This window comes from Phyllobates terribilis, unplaced genomic scaffold (assembly GCF_046119375.1).
Source record: "Phyllobates terribilis strain yellow unplaced genomic scaffold, ASM4611937v1 Scaffold_170__1_contigs__length_4071412, whole genome shotgun sequence".
NCBI lineage: Eukaryota > Metazoa > Chordata > Amphibia > Anura > Dendrobatidae > Phyllobates > Phyllobates terribilis.
In genome coordinates this window covers 893,368-906,968 of record NW_027362930.1, presented here as the reverse complement: position 1 = coordinate 906,968, position 13,601 = coordinate 893,368, and the positions used below count along the sequence as shown (strand labels likewise).

Sequence of the window (13,601 nt, the reverse complement as noted above, 5' to 3'; positions counted from 1 at the left end):
GGTTGACAACATGTCTTCTTAACGGGAGTCCAGGAGCTCATCTCCACAAATGAACTTTTCAGGATCCTTGGGTGGCTCCGTAGTTTGAAACCAATTCTGGTTATCGCTTCTCGGCCTTTTGGCTAAGATCAAGTGTAGTATCTGTTCTTATCAGTTTAATATCTGATACGTCCCCTATCTGGGGACCATATATTAAATGGATTTTTAGAACAGGGAGATGGAAAAAGAGCTTGCTCTGTCCACTCCACGCATTGACCTGGTATTGCAGTATCTCCAGGACCGGTGCACCCCTTCTTTAATGCAGTTTCTAAAATCAGAAAGAATTGAATTCAATGTTTTTTGTTCATTTTGCTTGTTTGTCGGATTTTGGGATGGACTCTTTGGCTTTGCTTTTCTTCTCCTCATTGGATTTTTCATGTTCAAAGTTGCAGAAGCCAGATTACAAGCTCATTTTGGTTCAACTTCAGCAACTGTGCATTGCATTGCCATGTAATGTGATGCAATGCTATCTTTCTAGCTCTCCCTTTTTACTTCCTTTTGGATAAACAGACATATTAGGCAAGCATTTTGGAGCTTTCACCTAAATAACTACAGGTGGTGAGATAAGCTGCACAATATAATTGACCTTTCAGTATATTGTTGCACACACACCATCTATTTAGCAAATGCCCTTGTTATCAACAGCAGCCTTTTAAACTCACCTGAGCTAACAGGTATGTGCGCTGGTTACTCTGCTGCGCTTAAAATTTCTTTTTTGGTTTGCTACAATGCCTTTTCTGAAACGTTGTCTCCCTCTGCTGGAACACTGACTTCTTTCATTTAATGCCTGCAGACTATAAAAGAGAACCCAACCCAAAAAGTTTGGTTGATTAGTCTGTGGCATTCTGTTAAACTGTTGCTTATGGCGGTCTCTGTGAGCTTCTCAGCGACATTCAGCCAGCCAGGTATCCTGCCTGCAGTAGATGGAATGTGGCAATGGAACGCTGGCTGCGCGTGTCATAATAGGCTCTGAGCCTTTATATACCTGTGCACAGCAGCAGCCAACTTCAGTCTGCTGCTGGACAGCCAGCAGCAGCAGCAGCAGGAGAGGTATGTAATCAGGAGCCCTCCTGCTAAGGGTAGACAGCTGCTCGTTCCACCCCACCCCCCGCCTTAATTGGTTCTCCTCCCTTCCAACGGTGTTGAGGCGGGTGGGAACAGCAGGGGGTGAAGGTGCTGTGTTTAAAGAGGTGGAGTTATGCAGATCTAAAACGCGTGGATTGCAGCAGCAGCAAGCCGAAAAGTGCAGGCATGTAAGGGATCTAGAGGTTGACAACATGTCTTCTTAACGGGAGTCCAGGAGCTCATCTCCACAAATGAACTTTTCAGGATCCTTGGGTGGCTCCGTAGTTTGAAACCAATTCTGGTTATCGCTTCTCGGCCTTTTGGCTAAGATCAAGTGTAGTATCTGTTCTTATCAGTTTAATATCTGATACGTCCCCTATCTGGGGACCATATATTAAATGGATTTTTAGAACAGGGAGATGGAAAAAGAGCTTGCTCTGTCCACTCCACGCATTGACCTGGTATTGCAGTATCTCCAGGACCGGTGCACCCCTTCTTTAATGCAGTTTCTAAAATCAGAAAGAATTGAATTCAATGTTTTTTGTTCATTTTGCTTGTTTGTCGGATTTTGGGATGGACTCTTTGGCTTTGCTTTTCTTCTCCTCATTGGATTTTTCATGTTCAAAGTTGCAGAAGCCAGATTACAAGCTCATTTTGGTTCAACTTCAGCAACTGTGCATTGCATTGCCATGTAATGTGATGCAATGCTATCTTTCTAGCTCTCCCTTTTTACTTCCTTTTGGATAAACAGACATATTAGGCAAGCATTTTGGAGCTTTCACCTAAATAACTACAGGTGGTGAGATAAGCTGCACAATATAATTGACCTTTCAGTATATTGTTGCACACACACCATCTATTTAGCAAATGCCCTTGTTATCAACAGCAGCCTTTTAAACTCACCTGAGCTAACAGGTATGTGCGCTGGTTACTCTGCTGCGCTTAAAATTTCTTTTTTGGTTTGCTACAATGCCTTTTCTGAAACGTTGTCTCCTTCTGCTGGAACACTGACTTCTTTCATTTAATGCCTGCAGACTATAAAAGAGAACCCAACCCAAAAAGTTTGGTTGATTAGTCTGTGGCATTCTGTTAAACTGTTGCTTATGGCGGTCTCTGTGAGCTTCTCAGCGACATTCAGCCAGCCAGGTATCCTGCCTGCAGTAGATGGAATGTGGCAATGGAACGCTGGCTGCGCGTGTCATAATAGGCTCTGAGCCTTTATATACCTGTGCACAGCAGCAGCCACCTTCAGTCTGCTGCTGGACAGCCAGCAGCAGCAGCAGCAGGAGAGGTATGTAATCAGGAGCCCTCCTGCTAAGGGTAGACAGCTGCTCGTTCCACCCCACCCCCCGCCTTAATTGGTTCTCCTCCCTTCCAACGGTGTTGAGGCGGGTGGGAACAGCAGGGGGTGAAGGTGCTGTGTTTAAAGAGGTGGAGTTATGCAGATCTAAAACGCGTGGATTGCAGCAGCAGCAAGCCGAAAAGTGCAGGCATGTAAGGGATCTAGAGGTTGACAACATGTCTTCTTAACGGGAGTCCAGGAGCTCATCTCCACAAATGAACTTTTCAGGATCCTTGGGTGGCTCCGTAGTTTGAAACCAATTCTGGTTATCGCTTCTCGGCCTTTTGGCTAAGATCAAGTGTAGTATCTGTTCTTATCAGTTTAATATCTGATACGTCCCCTATCTGGGGACCATATATTAAATGGATTTTTAGAACAGGGAGATGGAAAAAGAGCTTGCTCTGTCCACTCCACGCATTGACCTGGTATTGCAGTATCTCCAGGACCGGTGCACCCCTTCTTTAATGCAGTTTCTAAAATCAGAAAGAATTGAATTCAATGTTTTTTGTTCATTTTGCTTGTTTGTCGGATTTTGGGATGGACTCTTTGGCTTTGCTTTTCTTCTCCTCATTGGATTTTTCATGTTCAAAGTTGCAGAAGCCAGATTACAAGCTCATTTTGGTTCAACTTCAGCAACTGTGCATTGCATTGCCATGTAATGTGATGCAATGCTATCTTTCTAGCTCTCCCTTTTTACTTCCTTTTGGATAAACAGACATATTAGGCAAGCATTTTGGAGCTTTCACCTAAATAACTACAGGTGGTGAGATAAGCTGCACAATATAATTGACCTTTCAGTATATTGTTGCACACACACCATCTATTTAGCAAATGCCCTTGTTATCAACAGCAGCCTTTTAAACTCACCTGAGCTAACAGGTATGTGCGCTGGTTACTCTGCTGCGCTTAAAATTTCTTTTTTGGTTTGCTACAATGCCTTTTCTGAAACGTTGTCTCCCTCTGCTGGAACACTGACTTCTTTCATTTAATGCCTGCAGACTATAAAAGAGAACCCAACCCAAAAAGTTTGGTTGATTAGTCTGTGGCATTCTGTTAAACTGTTGCTTATGGCGGTCTCTGTGAGCTTCTCAGCGACATTCAGCCAGCCAGGTATCCTGCCTGCAGTAGATGGAATGTGGCAATGGAACGCTGGCTGCGCGTGTCATAATAGGCTCTGAGCCTTTATATACCTGTGCACAGCAGCAGCCACCTTCAGTCTGCTGCTGGACAGCCAGCAGCAGCAGCAGCAGGAGAGGTATGTAATCAGGAGCCCTCCTGCTAAGGGTAGACAGCTGCTCGTTCCACCCCACCCCCCGCCTTAATTGGTTCTCCTCCCTTCCAACGGTGTTGAGGCGGGTGGGAACAGCAGGGGGTGAAGGTGCTGTGTTTAAAGAGGTGGAGTTATGCAGATCTAAAACGCGTGGATTGCAGCAGCAGCAAGCCGAAAAGTGCAGGCATGTAAGGGATCTAGAGGTTGACAACATGTCTTCTTAACGGGAGTCCAGGAGCTCATCTCCACAAATGAACTTTTCAGGATCCTTGGGTGGCTCCGTAGTTTGAAACCAATTCTGGTTATCGCTTCTCGGCCTTTTGGCTAAGATCAAGTGTAGCATCTGTTCTTATCAGTTTAATATCTGATACGTCCCCTATCTGGGGACCATATATTAAATGGATTTTTAGAACAGGGAGATGGAAAAAGAGCTTGCTCTGTCCACTCCACGCATTGACCTGGTATTGCAGTATCTCCAGGACCGGTGCACCCCTTCTTTAATGCAGTTTCTAAAATCAGAAAGAATTGAATTCAATGTTTTTTGTTCATTTTGCTTGTTTGTCGGATTTTGGGATGGACTCTTTGGCTTTGCTTTTCTTCTCCTCATTGGATTTTTCATGTTCAAAGTTGCAGAAGCCAGATTACAAGCTCATTTTGGTTCAACTTCAGCAACTGTGCATTGCATTGCCATGTAATGTGATGCAATGCTATCTTTCTAGCTCTCCCTTTTTACTTCCTTTTGGATAAACAGACATATTAGGCAAGCATTTTGGAGCTTTCACCTAAATAACTACAGGTGGTGAGATAAGCTGCACAATATAATTGACCTTTCAGTATATTGTTGCACACACACCATCTATTTAGCAAATGCCCTTGTTATCAACAGCAGCCTTTTAAACTCACCTGAGCTAACAGGTATGTGCGCGGGTTACTCTGCTGCGCTTAAAATTTCTTTTTTGGTTTGCTACAATGCCTTTTCTGAAACGTTGTCTCCCTCTGCTGGAACACTGACTTCTTTCATTTAATGCCTGCAGACTATAAAAGAGAACCCAACCCAAAAAGTTTGGTTGATTAGTCTGTGGCATTCTGTTAAACTGTTGCTTATGGCGGTCTCTGTGAGCTTCTCAGCGACATTCAGCCAGCCAGGTATCCTGCCTGCAGTAGATGGAATGTGGCAATGGAACGCTGGCTGCGCGTGTCATAATAGGCTCTGAGCCTTTATATACCTGTGCACAGCAGCAGCCACCTTCAGTCTGCTGCTGGACAGCCAGCAGCAGCAGCAGCAGGAGAGGTATGTAATCAGGAGCCCTCCTACTAAGGGTAGACAGCTGCTCGTTCCACCCCACCCCCCGCCTTAATTGGTTCTCCTCCCTTCCAACGGTGTTGAGGCGGGTGGGAACAGCAGGGGGTGAAGGTGCTGTGTTTAAAGAGGTGGAGTTATGCAGATCTAAAACGCGTGGATTGCAGCAGCAGCAAGCCGAAAAGTGCAGGCATGTAAGGGATCTAGAGGTTGACAACATGTCTTCTTAACGGGAGTCCAGGAGCTCATCTCCACAAATGGACTTTTCAGGATCCTTGGGTGGCTCCGTAGTTTGAAACCAATTCTGGTTATCGCTTCTCGGCCTTTTGGCTAAGATCAAGTGTAGCATCTGTTCTTATCAGTTTAATATCTGATACGTCCCCTATCTGGGGACCATATATTAAATGGATTTTTAGAACAGGGAGATGGAAAAAGAGCTTGCTCTGTCCACTCCACGCATTGACCTGGTATTGCAGTATCTCCAGGACCGGTGCACCCCTTCTTTAATGCAGTTTCTAAAATCAGAAAGAATTGAATTCAATGTTTTTTGTTCATTTTGCTTGTTTGTCGGATTTTGGGATTGACTCTTTGGCTTTGCTTTTCTTCTCCTCATTGGATTTTTCATGTTCAAAGTTGCAGAAGCCAGATTACAAGCTCATTTTGGTTCAACTTCAGCAACTGTGCATTGCATTGCCATGTAATGTGATGCAATGCTATCTTTCTAGCTCTCCCTTTTTACTTCCTTTTGGATAAACAGACATATTAGGCAAGCATTTTGGAGCTTTCACCTAAATAACTACAGGTGGTGAGATAAGCTGCACAATATAATTGACCTTTCAGTATATTGTTGCACACACACCATCTATTTAGCAAATGCCCTTGTTATCAACAGTAGCCTTTTAAACTCACCTGAGCTAACAGGTATGTGCGCTGGTTACTCTGCTGCGCTTAAAATTTCTTTTTTGGTTTGCTACAATGCCTTTTCTGAAACGTTGTCTCCCTCTGCTGGAACACTGACTTCTTTCATTTAATGCCTGCAGACTATAAAAGAGAACCCAACCCAAAAAGTTTGGTTGATTAGTCTGTGGCATTCTGTTAAACTGTTGCTTATGGCGGTCTCTGTGAGCTTCTCAGCGACATTCAGCCAGTGTTATGTTCTGCTACCAAAGCTAAGGAAAGAGAGGAGATCTGTCCCTACTATAAGACTCAGCTGAATCCCTACGATGTAACAGGGAACCTGATCCTGCGATCAGACCTGCTAAAGTCCTAATCTAGTCTGTACGGAGACCTATAGATTTGGGGAGGGAATCCCTACAAGTACTAAGGACTGGGAGGAATATGGGACACCTCCTAACAGAAATAGTAGCAGAAAGACGAACAAACAAAATAGATAGAACATAGAGGTCCGCAGACCAAGCAAACTAACAGAGTTAGATACAGAGCACAGGCTAGCTAGAAAGTAGATATACAATGAAGTCCAGCAAAGCCAGAAGGGCGGAGCAGGATTAAATAGGCCAACAAGGTCATGTGACCAGCAAAGGAAAAAAAACCTAACAGCAAGGTTCTAACAGTACCCCCCCTTCTAAGAGGATCCTCCGGATCCCCTAGGACCAGGCTTATCAGGAAATCTCCTGTGAAACGCTCTGATAAGTCTGGACGCGGAAACATCATCTGACCTCACCCAAGAGTTATCCTCGGGTCCGAAACCTTTCCAGGCCACAAGATACTGCAAACTACCTCTATACCGTCTAGAGTCAAGGATGCGAGAAATTTCATATTCCCCGTCCTCCACCACCGGAGGAACAGAGGCAGAGGCGTCACCATCCGACACAACAGCTTTTTTTAACAGGGAGACATGAAAGACCGGATTAATTCTCCAGGAGGTAGGAACCTCCAACCTAACAGCAGATTGGTTGACAACCTGAAGCACCTTAAAGGGCCCTACAAACTTGGGACCCAATTTCTTAGAAGGAATCCTCAACCACAGATTCCTAGAGGACAACCAAACCATGTCACCAACAGCGAACAAAACCTCCTGTCGTTTCCTATCAAAGTAGTCTTTAGATTTTCTGTTGGCCTCCTGAAGATTACCACGCACATCCGTCCAAACTCTTTCCAAATCACCGGAAAAATTCTCCTCCTCAGGCACGGCAGATCCCAACTTGGAGAACGACCCAAACGACGGATGTCTCCCAGAACAACAAAAAAAAGGCGAACAACCAGCAGAAGAAGATGTATGATTGTTCAGAGCAAATTCGGCAAGTGGCAGAAACTCAGACCACCCCTCTTGATTGTCTGCCACAAAACAACGCAAGAACTGCTCAACATCCTGGTTTTTCCTTTCTGTCTGGCCATTAGATTCAGGATGATATCCGGACGAAAACGACAAATGAATTCCCAACCTGTCACAAAAGGCACGCCAAAAACGAGCCACGAACTGAGGACCCCTATCAGAAACAATGTCAGTAGGAACGCCATGAAGTCTGACAATTTCCTTGACAAAGGCCTTAGCGAGAGTTTTAGCGCAGGGCAGTTTGACGAAGGGAACCAAGTGACACATCTTGCTAAAACGGTCCACGACCACCCAGATGACAGTAAAACCCTCAGAGGGGGGAAGGTCAGTTATAAAGTCCATAGCCAAATGTGTCCAAGGAGCACTGGGGACCTCCAAAGGACAAAGCAACCCCGCAGCAGGAGTATGTGAGGACTTAGATCTAGCACATATAGTACATTGGCGCACCCACTTAATGACTTCCTTCTGCCATCCAGGCCACCAAAAACTGCGACCCACCAGTCTCTTGGTCTCAGAGATTCCGGGATGACCTGCCAACCGAGATTCGTGACACTCAACAAACAAATCTCTCCTAAAGGTCCCAGGCACAAACAACCTCCCATGAGGAGTGTTAGATGGGGCATTCTCCTGAGCTTTAAGAATCTCATCTTCCAAAACGGAGTCTAAAGCAGCTATCACAACACCTTCTTGTAAAATGTTTTCCTCTTTCTCAGCACCGACTATGGGAGAAAAACTGCGAGACAAGGCATCCGCCTTAACATTCTTAGTACCAGGGATGTAAGTAACGGAGAAATTAAACCGCGAGAAAAACAGTGCCCACCTAGCCTGACGGGCATTCAGGCGCTTGGCAGCGTCAAGATATATCAGATTTTTATGATCCGTAAGAACCTGAACGGGAAATTCCGCACCTTCCAAGAAGTGGCGCCAGTGTTCAAATGCGAGTTTAATAGCCAATAATTCCCGATTACCAATATCGTAATTCAATTCAGTCTCCGAAAATTTTTTTGAAAAAAATGCACAGGGATGTAATCCATCCCCGTTATCCTGAGACAATACTGCGCCAACCCCCACAGAGGAAGCATCAACCTCAACCAAAAACGGCCTAGTAACATCAGGCTGCATAAGGATGGGAGCAGAGGTGAACCTCTCCTTGAGATACACAAAAGCTTCAATGGCCTCAGAAGACCACTGAACCGCATCAGCACCTTTCCTGGTGAGATCAGTCAGAGGTTTGACAATACTAGAAAAATTTTTTATGAATTTTCTATAGTAATTGGCGAAACCCAAAAACCTCTGTATCGATTTCAAACCAATAGGCCTAGGCCATTCCTGCACAGCCTGAACCTTAACCGGATCCATCTCAAAACCTTTGCTGGAGATAATGTAGCCCAAAAAACTAATTCTCTGTACAGCGAACTCACATTTCTCCAGCTTAGCAAAAAGCGAATTGTCCATTAATAACTGTAATACCTCACGCACGCTCCGCCAATGAGACTCCAGATCTGGCGAATAAATCAAAATGTCATCCAAATACACAACCACATTTTTACCGATCAAAGGTCTAAGGATGTCATTAATCAGATTCTGAAAAAATGCAGGAGCATTAGTAAGACCAAAAGGCATAACCAGATTCTCAAAATGACCCACAGGAGTGTTAAAAGCAGTCTTCCATTCATCACCCTCCTTCATGCGCAACAGATTGTATGCCCCCTTAAGGTCAATTTTAGAGAACCACTTGGCCCCCAATAACTGGTTAAACAGATCAGGAATCAATGGCAGTGGGTAAGGATTGCGTACCGTAATTTTGTTAATCTCACGAAAATCTAGACAAGGACGTAAACCGCCGTCCTTTTTTTTTACAAAAAAAAATCCAACCGCCACAGGAGACTTAGAGGGCCTAATGTGACCGGCGGCCAAACTTGTCTGTATGTATTCCTCCAAAGCCTTCCTCTCAGGAATAGTAAGGTTAAATAAACGACTTTTAGGAAGAGTCGCTCCAGGGACAAATTCAATAGAACAATCATAGTCTCTATGGGGAGGCAAAACCTGCGATTCTTTCTCAGAAAAAACTCTCCAAAAATCCTGAATAGGAACAGGCAATTCTCCCCTATCCAAAGCTGCAATACGCCCGTTACAACACTTGTCATAACATTTATGGCTCCAGGATTTAATTTCACTGGTAGACCAATCCAGTACAGGATTGTGAAATTTTAACCAGGGCAAACCCAATATTACTGGAGAAGGCAAGTTATTCAACACTACCAAATCCAATTTCTCATGGTGAACACCATTAATAGTGAGAGGAAATTCACTGACCTTGAGAGTAATATTCTTCAAAGGGGAGCCATCCACAGAAACCACAGCAATGGGGGATGATAAAGGTTCAGGTTTTAAATTGAGTTTTTCCACGAATCCCCCATCAATAACATTCAGTGTAGACCCGCAATCAACAAACACCCGAAATTCCATTAATTTTTCCTGAGCAATCGTGGAAGCAGCTAAAAATATACCCTTGGAATTTAAACAGGCAATACGGGCGTGACTGACCATTTTTTTTTCTTTCTTCATACGAAGCTCACAGCCTTTAATCAAATGACCAGATTTCCCGCAATAGAAACACAAGCCTTCTGAAAAACGACGGTGTTTTTCTTGAGAGCGAGGTGCCACCGATCCAATCTCCATCGGTTCACCACTGTTAGTACACACATTATCATAACCAGAAACTGACATAGCAGAGGATTTGCTCTCATTAACCCTAGCACGCAGTCTTCTATCCACCCGTATAGCTAATTGCATAGCCTGTTGCAAATCCTCAGGTGTAGGATAAGCAATTAGCAGGTCTTTAACCTTTTCACTGAGCCCAGCAAGAAATAGACTTTTCAGAGCAGAATCGTTCCACCCTGTTTGAGTGGACCAACGACGAAAATGTGTACAATATTTTTCCATATTACCTGATCCTTGTTTTAAACGTCTCAACTCAGTCTCAGCTGATGCCACACGGTCAGGATCATCATATAATAGTCCTAAAGCAGAAAAAAAACTATCCACTGATCTGAAGCATGCATCACTAGGTTGCAAAGAAAAGGCCCACTCCTGAGGCTCTTTGCGCAAAAGTGACATTATGAACCCTACGCGCTGGGATTCATCCCCAGAGGACTTGGGTCTCAAACGAAAATACAATAAGCAAGCATTTTTAAATGAAAAAAATTCTCGATGTTCACCAAAAAATAAATCCGGCAAACATACCTTAGGCTCCAAGAAATATGCTCCAGGACAGTTACTCACGTGCTGACGGAGCTCGGCCACTTCCAGAGAGAGTCCCTGCAGGTGTTTAGCCAAATCCTGAACCGACACCATGATGGAACAAAAAAAATCTTTCCTTAGAGAATTTACAGGCTGGACTTACTGTTATGTTCTGCTACCAAAGCTAAGGAAAGAGAGGAGATCTGTCCCTACTATAAGACTCAGCTGAATCCCTACGATGTAACAGGGAACCTGATCCTGCGATCAGACCTGCTAAAGTCCTAATCTAGTCTGTACGGAGACCTATAGATTTGGGGAGGGAATCCCTACAAGTACTAAGGACTGGGAGGAATATGGGACACCTCCTAACAGAAATAGTAGCAGAAAGACGAACAAACAAAATAGATAGAACATAGAGGTCCGCAGACCAAGCAAACTAACAGAGTTAGATACAGAGCACAGGCTAGCTAGAAAGTAGATATACAATGAAGTCCAGCAAAGCCAGAAGGGCGGAGCAGGATTAAATAGGCCAACAAGGTCATGTGACCAGCAAAGGAAAAAAAAACCTAACAGCAAGGTTCTAACAGCCAGCCAGGTATCCTGCCTGCAGTAGATGGAATGTGGCAATGGAACGCTGGCTGCGCGTGTCATAATAGGCTCTGAGCCTTTATATACCTGTGCACAGCAGCAGCCACCTTCAGTCTGCTGCTGGACAGCCAGCAGCAGCAGCAGCAGGAGAGGTATGTAATCAGGAGCCCTCCTGCTAAGGGTAGACAGCTGCTCGTTCCACCCCACCCCCCGCCTTAATTGGTTCTCCTCCCTTCCAACGGTGTTGAGGCGGGTGGGAACAGCAGGGGGTGAAGGTGCTGTGTTTAAAGAGGTGGAGTTATGCAGATCTAAAACGCGTGGATTGCAGCAGCAGCAAGCCGAAAAGTGCAGGCATGTAAGGGATCTAGAGGTTGACAACATGTCTTCTTAACGGGAGTCCAGGAGCTCATCTCCACAAATGGACTTTTCAGGATCCTTGGGTGGCTCCGTAGTTTGAAACCAATTCTGGTTATCGCTTCTCGGCCTTTTGGCTAAGATCAAGTGTAGTATCTGTTCTTATCAGTTTAATATCTGATACGTCCCCTATCTGGGGACCATATATTAAATGGATTTTTAGAACAGGGAAATGGAAAAAGAGCTTGCTCTGTCCACTCCACGCATTGACCTGGTATTGCAGTATCTCCAGGACCGGTGCACCCCTTCTTTAATGCAGTTTCTAAAATCAGAAAGAATTGAATTCAATGTTTTTTGTTCATTTTGCTTGTTTGTCGGATTTTGGGATGGACTCTTTGGCTTTGCTTTTCTTCTCCTCATTGGATTTTTCATGTTCAAAGTTGCAGAAGCCAGATTACAAGCTCATTTTGGTTCAACTTCAGCAACTGTGCATTGCATTGCCATGTAATGTGATGCAATGCTATCTTTCTAGCTCTCCCTTTTTACTTCCTTTTGGATAAACAGACATATTAGGCAAGCATTTTGGAGCTTTCACCTAAATAACTACAGGTGGTGAGATAAGCTGCACAATATAATTGACCTTTCAGTATATTGTTGCACACACACCATCTATTTAGCAAATGCCCTTGTTATCAACAGCAGCCTTTTAAACTCACCTGAGCTAACAGGTATGTGCGCTGGTTACTCTGCTGCACTTAAAATTTCTTTTTTGGTTTGCTACAATGCCTTTTCTGAAACGTTGTCTCCCTCTGCTGGAACACTGACTTCTTTCATTTAATGCCTGCAGACTATAAAAGAGAACCCAACCCAAAAAGTTTGGTTGATTAGTCTGTGGCATTCTGTTAAACTGTTGCTTATGGCGGTCTCTGTGAGCTTCTCAGCGACATTCAGCCAGCCAGGTATCCTGCCTGCAGTAGATGGAATGTGGCAATGGAACGCTGGCTGCGCATGTCATAATAGGCTCTGAGCCTTTATATACCTGTGCACAGCAGCAGCCACCTTCAGTCTGCTGCTGGACAGCCAGCAGCAGCAGCAGCAGGAGAGGTATGTAATCAGGAGCCCTCCTGCTAAGGGTAGACAGCTGCTCGTTCCACCCCACCCCCCGCCTTAATTGGTTCTCCTCCCTTCCAACGGTGTTGAGGCGGGTGGGAACAGCAGGGGGTGAAGGTGCTGTGTTTAAAGAGGTGGAGTTATGCAGATCTAAAACGCGTGGATTGCAGCAGCAGCAAGCCGAAAAGTGCAGGCATGTAAGGGATCTAGAGGTTGACAACATGTCTTCTTAACGGGAGTCCAGGAGCTCATCTCCACAAATGGACTTTTCAGGATCCTTGGGTGGCTCCGTAGTTTGAAACCAATTCTGGTTATCGCTTCTCGGCCTTTTGGCTAAGATCAAGTGTAGTATCTGTTCTTATCAGTTTAATATCTGATACGTCCCCTATCTGGGGACCATATATTAAATGGATTTTTAGAACAGGGAGATGGAAAAAGAGCTTGCTCTGTCCACTCCACGCATTGACCTGGTATTGCAGTATCTCCAGGACCGGTGCACCCCTTCTTTAATGCAGTTTCTAAAATCAGAAAGAATTGAATTCAATGTTTTTTGTTCATTTTGCTTGTTTGTCGGATTTTGGGATGGACTCTTTGGCTTTGCTTTTCTTCTCCTCATTGGATTTTTCATGTTCAAAGTTGCAGAAGCCAGATTACAAGCTCATTTTGGTTCAACTTCAGCAACTGTGCATTGCATTGCCATGTAATGTGATGCAATGCTATCTTTCTAGCTCTCCCTTTTTACTTCCTTTTGGATAAACAGACATATTAGGCAAGCATTTTGGAGCTTTCACCTAAATAACTACAGGTGGTGAGATAAGCTGCACAATATAATTGACCTTTCAGTATATTGTTGCACACACACCATCTATTTAGCAAATGCCCTTGTTATCAACAGCAGCCTTTTAAACTCACCTGAGCTAACAGGTATGTGCGCTGGTTACTCTGCTGCGCTTAAAATTTCTTTTTTGGTTTGCTACAATGCCTTTTCTGAAACGTT

General features: G+C 44.4%; 7 non-coding genes across 7 annotated transcripts; all 7 read left to right on the top strand.

Annotated features, from left to right (window-relative positions):
- Positions 1-102: 102 nt before the first annotated feature.
- On the top strand, positions 103-293 carry LOC141212060 (U2 spliceosomal RNA). Its single transcript, XR_012281879.1, has one exon. It is a non-coding gene; the product is annotated as a U2 spliceosomal RNA (small nuclear RNA).
- Positions 294-1,408: 1,115 nt separating this feature from the next.
- Positions 1,409-1,599, top strand: LOC141212059 (U2 spliceosomal RNA). The gene has a single exon (XR_012281878.1). It is a non-coding gene; the product is annotated as a U2 spliceosomal RNA (small nuclear RNA).
- Positions 1,600-2,714: 1,115 nt separating this feature from the next.
- Positions 2,715-2,905, top strand: LOC141212058 (U2 spliceosomal RNA). The gene has a single exon (XR_012281877.1). It is a non-coding gene; the product is annotated as a U2 spliceosomal RNA (small nuclear RNA).
- Positions 2,906-4,020: 1,115 nt separating this feature from the next.
- On the top strand, positions 4,021-4,211 carry LOC141211492 (U2 spliceosomal RNA). Its single transcript, XR_012281465.1, has one exon. It is a non-coding gene; the product is annotated as a U2 spliceosomal RNA (small nuclear RNA).
- Positions 4,212-5,326: 1,115 nt separating this feature from the next.
- Positions 5,327-5,517, top strand: LOC141211491 (U2 spliceosomal RNA). The gene has a single exon (XR_012281464.1). It is a non-coding gene; the product is annotated as a U2 spliceosomal RNA (small nuclear RNA).
- A 6,094-nt stretch (positions 5,518-11,611) lies between these two features.
- On the top strand, positions 11,612-11,802 carry LOC141211493 (U2 spliceosomal RNA). The gene has a single exon (XR_012281466.1). It is a non-coding gene; the product is annotated as a U2 spliceosomal RNA (small nuclear RNA).
- Positions 11,803-12,917: 1,115 nt separating this feature from the next.
- On the top strand, positions 12,918-13,108 carry LOC141212057 (U2 spliceosomal RNA). Its single transcript, XR_012281876.1, has one exon. It is a non-coding gene; the product is annotated as a U2 spliceosomal RNA (small nuclear RNA).
- The last annotated feature ends 493 nt before the right edge of the window (positions 13,109-13,601 follow it).